Here is a 6,000-nt window from a genome sequence, read left to right on the forward strand (position 1 = left end):
ACTCCCTTACCCTCTCAGCTCCTCATGGATGATGGGTCATCCCTATATCCCACCAACTGCCCTGGGTTAGAAGCGATGCAGCAAGGCTGCTTCACTTTAGTGACCCCATCCTCATGTGCAGAAAAAGAGATTCCATTGGGCTGCTTCAAAATATACATAACCACTCCCTATCCCCCCTAACTTGCATACAATCTTTGCTTCACATTATACACAGCCATTCTACACTCCCCTATCTCCTGCCTTTACCTTGCTCAACACCCCTTTCATCCCATCCATCCATCTCATCCTTGGTCATCTCCACAAATTCATTCCCTCCACCTCTGCCTTCCACGTCTCTTTTACTAATCTTCACTCATTCTTTTCGTGTCCAAACCATCCCAACGCTCTTTCATCAGTCCTACTGCCATATTTTTACACCCCAGCACTTCTCACCTCACTTTTCACTATCTTGCCTTATAACCCCATACTTAAAACATTTAAACTTCCTCTCTGCCATTCTTAAATTTCATGTTACTGCCCCATACAATGCAGTTTGCACAATCAACCGCTCTACAGGTGACAAAAATGACCAAAAATCTCAAAGGAGAAACCATATGAATTTTGCCCAGAATCCGAAGGTGACCGATTTGGTCCAAACTTGCCTCACAGGTAGAGAGTCGGACAAAGTACAAAGCAAGGTAGACATAAACAGCCTTAGCCCAAGGGCGTGGCGGTGGCACCCCTCCAAACTTGGGCCTTTTCACCCAGTATTCACTTTTGGTTCTGTGGCACCCATACAGTATCCCTGAGTGGTGTCAAATTGGACTCCGCGGCAGCCCTGGACACCCTCGACCTGTGGGTGATATGGCGGGTAAATCGGAGCAGGTGACCAAAATGACCCAAAATCCAAAAAATCTCAAAGGAGAAGCTATATGAATTTTGTCGAGGGCATCCAGGGCTGCTGTGGAGCCCAATTTGGGTATGGGTGACCAAAATGACCCAAATTCAAAAAAATCTCAAAGGAGAAACTGTACGGTATGGGCGCCACAGGCCCAAAGGTAAATACTGGGTGAAAAGGCCCAAGTTTGGAGGGATGCCACCGCCACGCCCTTGGGCTAAGGCTGTTCATGTCTACCTTGCTTTGTACTTTGTCCGACTTTCTACCTGTGAGGCAAGTTTGAACCAAATCGGTCAACTTCGGATTTTGGGCAAAATTCATATGGTTTCTCCTATGAGATTTTATGGATTTTGGGTCATTTTGATCGCCTCCGATTTACCCGCCATATCACCCACAGGTCCAGGGCTGCCGTGGAGTCCAATTTGACACCACTCAGGGATACGGTATGGGTGCCACAGGACCAAAAGTGAATACTGGGTGAAAAGGCCCAAGTTTGGAGGGGTGTCACCACTGTGCCCTTTGGCTAAGGCTGTTCATGTCTACCTTGCTTTGTACTTTGTCGGACTCTCTACCTGTGAGGCAAGTTTGGACCAAATCGGTCACCTTTGGATTTTGGGCAAAATTCATATGGTTTCTCCTTTGAGATTTTTTGGATTTTGGGTTATTCTGGTCACCTGCTCTGATTTAGCCGCCATATCACCCACAGATCGAGGGCGTCCAGGGCTGCCGTGGAGTCCAATTTGACACCACTCAGGGATACGGTATGGGTGCCACAGGACCAAAAGTGAATACTGGGTGAAAAGGCCCAAGTTTGGAGGGGTGCCACCGCCACGCCCTTGGGCTAAGGCTGTTCATGTCTACCTTGCTTTGTACTTTGTCCGACTCTCTACCTGTGAGGCAAGTTTGGACCAAATCGGTCACCTTCGGATTTTGGGCAAAATTCATATGGTTTCTCCTTTGAGATTTTTTGGATTTTGGGTCATTCTGGTCACCTGCTCCGATTTACCCGCCATATCACCCACAGGTCGAGGGCGTCCAGGGCTGCCGTGGAGTCCAATTTGACACCACTCAGGGATACGGTATGGGCGCCACAGGCCCAAAAGTGAATACTGGGTGAAAAGGCCCAAGTTTGGAGGGGTGCCACCGCCAAGCCCTTGAGCTAAGGCTGTTCATGTCTACCTTGCTTTGTACTTTGTCTGAATCTCTACCTGTGAGGCAAGTTTGGACCAAATCGGCCACCTTCGGATTTTGGGCAAAATTCATATGGTTTCTCCTATGAGATTTTTTGGATTTTGGGTCATTATGGTCACCCGCTCCAATTTACCCGCCATATCACCCACAGGTCGAGGGGGTCCAGGGCTACTGTGGAGTCCAATTTAACACCACTCAGGGGTACGGTATGGGTGCCACAGGTCCAAAAGTGAATACTGGGTGAAAAGGCCCAGGTTTGGAGGGGTATTACCGCCACGCCCTTGGGCTAAGGCTGTTCATGTGTACCTTGATTTGTACTTTGTCTGCCTCTTTACCTATGAGGCAAGTTTGGACCAAATTGGTCAGCTTCGGATTTTGAGAATTTATGGATTTTGGGTCATTCTGGTCACCTGCTCCGATTTACCCGCCATATCACCCACAGGTCGAGGGCGTCCAGGGCTGCCGTGGAGTCCAATTTGACACCACTCAGGGATACGGTATGGGTGCCACAGGACCAAAAGTGAATACTTGGTGAAAAGGCCCAAGTTTGGAGGGGTGCCACCGCCACGCCCTTGGGCTAAGGCTGTTCATGTCTACCTTCCTTTGTACGACTCTACCTGTGAGGCAAGTTTGGACCAAATCGGTCACCTTCGGATTTTGGGAAAAATTCATATGGTTTCTCAAGATTTTTTTGATTTTGGGTCATTCTGGTCACCTGCTCCGATTTACCCGCCATATCACCCACAGGTCGAGGGCGTTCAGGGCTGCCGTGGAGTCCAATTTGACACCACTCAAGAATACGGTATGGATGCCGCAGGCCCAAAAGTGAATACTATGTGAAAAGGCCCAAGTTTGGAGGGGTGCCACTGCCACGCCCTTGGGCTAAGGCTGTTCATGTCTACCTTCCTTTGTACTTTGTCCTACTCTCTACCTGTGTGGCAAGTTTGGACCAAATCGGTCACCTTCAGATTTTGGGCAAAATTCATATGGTTTCTTCCTTTGAGATTTTTTTTATTTTGGGTCATTCTGGTCACCTGCTCCGATTTACCCGCCATATCACTCACAGGTCGAGGGCGTCCAGGGCTGCCGTGGAGTCCAATTTGACACCATTAAGGGTACGGTATGGGCGCCACGGGCCCAAAAATGAATACTGGGTGAAAAGGCCCAAGTTTGGAGGGGTGCCACTGCCACGCCCTTTGGCTAAGGCTGTTCATGTCTACCTTGCCTTGTACTTTGTCGGACTCTCTACCTGTGAGGCAAGTTTGGACCAAATCGGTCACCTTCGGATTTTGGGCAAAATTCGTATGGTTTCTCCTTTGAGATTTTTTGGATTTTGGGTCATTCTGGTCACCAGCTCAGATTTAGCTGCCATATCACCCACAGGTCGAGGGCGTCCAGGGCTGCCGTGGAGTCCAATTTGACACCACTCAGGGATACGGTATGGGTGCCACAGGTCCAAAAGTGAATACTGGGTGAAAAAGCCTAAGTTTAGAGGGGTGCCACTGCCACGCCCTTGAGCTAAGGCTGTTCATGTCTACCTTGCTTTGTACTTTGTCCGACTCTCTACCTGTGAGGCAAGTTTGGACCAAATCGGTCACCTTTGGATTTTGGGCAAAATTCATATGGTTTCTCCTATGAGATTTTATGGATTTTGGGTCATTATGGTCACCTGCTCCGATTTACCCGCCATATCACCCACAGGTCGAGGGCGTTCAAGGCTGCCGTGGAGTCCAATTTGACACCAATCAGGGATACGGTATGGGTGCCACTGGACCAAAAGTAAATACTGGATGAAAAGGCCCAAGTTTGGAGGGGTGCCACCGCCACGCCCTTGAGCTAAGGCTGTTCATATCTACCTTGCTTTGTACTTTGTCCGACTCTCTACCTGTGAGGCAAGTTTGGACCAAATCGGTCACCTTCGGATTTTGGGTTTTGGGTCATTCTGGTCACCTGCCGTGGAGTTCAATTTGACACCACTCAGGGATACGGTATGGGCGCCACAGGCCCAAAAGTGAATACTGGGTGAAAAGGCCCAAGTTTGGAGGGGTGCCATCGCCACGCCCTTGGGCTAAGGCTGTTCATGTCTGCCTTGCTTTTTACGTTGTCCGACTTAGTCACCTTCGTATTTGTGTGTGTGTGTGTATTTACCTAGTTGTATCTTACGGGAAGGGGAGCTATGCTCGTGTTGTCCCGTCTTTGTATCTCGCAGTATCTAGTTTGCTCTTAAATTTGTGTATAGTTTTTGCACACACTATTGTTTCGTCCTGTTTGTTACAGAGATACACCGCTCTATGTGAAAAACTTTTTTTTTTCAGGTCTCTTCTATAGCTGTCCTGTTTAAGTTTCTTCTTAGGTCCCCTTATATTTCTCTTATCCCAATTTAGTAAGTCCTCTCTATCAAGGATTTCCATGCTTTTCATGATTCTGTAGATGGTCAGCAGGTCACCTTTTTTCTTCTTCGCTCCAGAGTCGGTAAATTCAGTTTTGATAATATCTCCTCATATGACAGGCTTGAAAGTGTCGGGGCCATCTCTGTAGTTGCTCTCTGGATTCTTTCAATCTTCTTTATATTCTTTTTGGTACTGGGTGACCATAGTGTCGCAACATACTCCAGTTTTGGCCTTATCAGTGTGACTAGTATTTTCTTTTTACCATTTCTTTGTCCAAATAGGTAAAGGCCACCTTTATTGATCTTAGTAAGTTGTATCTCCAACAATTTTGTTTATCTGTTTATCAGGGGACATGTTATTTGTGATGATTACTCGCAGGTCTTTTTCAGATTCCACTTTCTTTACTGCCTTCGTTCCGATATTATATTGTCCTGATATTCCTTTTTTTTTTTTTTTAATACTTTTTCCGAATTCCATTATGCTACATTGCTTACTGTTGAAATCTACTTTCCACTTCTGACTCCATTTCCAAACCTTGTTCAGGTCTCTGCAGTAATTCACAATCCGTTTCAGTATTCACTTACCTCAGCAATTCAGCGTATGTGTGTGATTCACTATGGTCTTGGATCACGTGTTGGACTTGTGACCGACAGCTATTCCCCTCACGTAAGAGAGTTCAGAGCTCATATATGACCGATCTATGGGTAATGTTGAGACCTTACACACACACGCGCACACACACACACACCCAACTCCCTGCCCACGAAAGGACAGAGTCCACTTGGCCAGACTGCGATGCGGTCACCACCCAGCACTTCTAAGCTACCAGAAGAGGCTGGACGACCGTGTTGTGAACAGCTGCCCAGGATGTAACACTTCACCCCATACCATACAACACATAATGGAAGACTGCATTATACACAATCATGCACGCAAACAACACAACATACACTCTATAAAGGATTTGTGGGAAAACCCAGTTTCGGCTGTGGCCTTCCTTGGGGAGACGGGACTGCTCGGACAGACAGTCTAGGGAACGACAACAACAACAACTCCCTGCCCACGAGTTGGAGTAATGACTCAAAACGCAGCGATACTGAAATTATTTCAGCCCTGGGCGGGATTCGAACAAGGACCACCATAGTGGCGGCCGGGAACTCTATCACTGCGCCATCGAATCATGTGTGTATTTACCTAGTTGTATTTTACGGGAAGGGGAGCTATGCTCGTGATGCGTCTTCGTATCTCATTTTATCTAAACTATTTTTAAATTCATGTATTGTTTTTGCACACACCACTTTCTCATCTAACTTGTTCCAACTGTCTATTACTCTGTGAGGAAAGCTGTTCTTTTTCAGATCTCTTCTATAGCTGTCTTTTTTTATTTTCTTTCCGTGTCCTCTTGTATTTCTATCATCCCATTTTATCAGATTCTCTCTATCAGTAATTTCTATGCCTTTCATGATTCTGTAAATAGCTATCAAATCTCCTCTCTCTCTTCTTTGCTCTAGTGTCTGTAGTTCAAGTTTTGCTAGTCTCTCT

Source organism: Oratosquilla oratoria, chromosome 39 (genome assembly GCF_046742065.1).
Source record: "Oratosquilla oratoria isolate Oo_2021 chromosome 39, ASM4674206v1, whole genome shotgun sequence".
Taxonomy (NCBI): Eukaryota; Metazoa; Arthropoda; class Malacostraca; order Stomatopoda; family Squillidae; genus Oratosquilla; species Oratosquilla oratoria.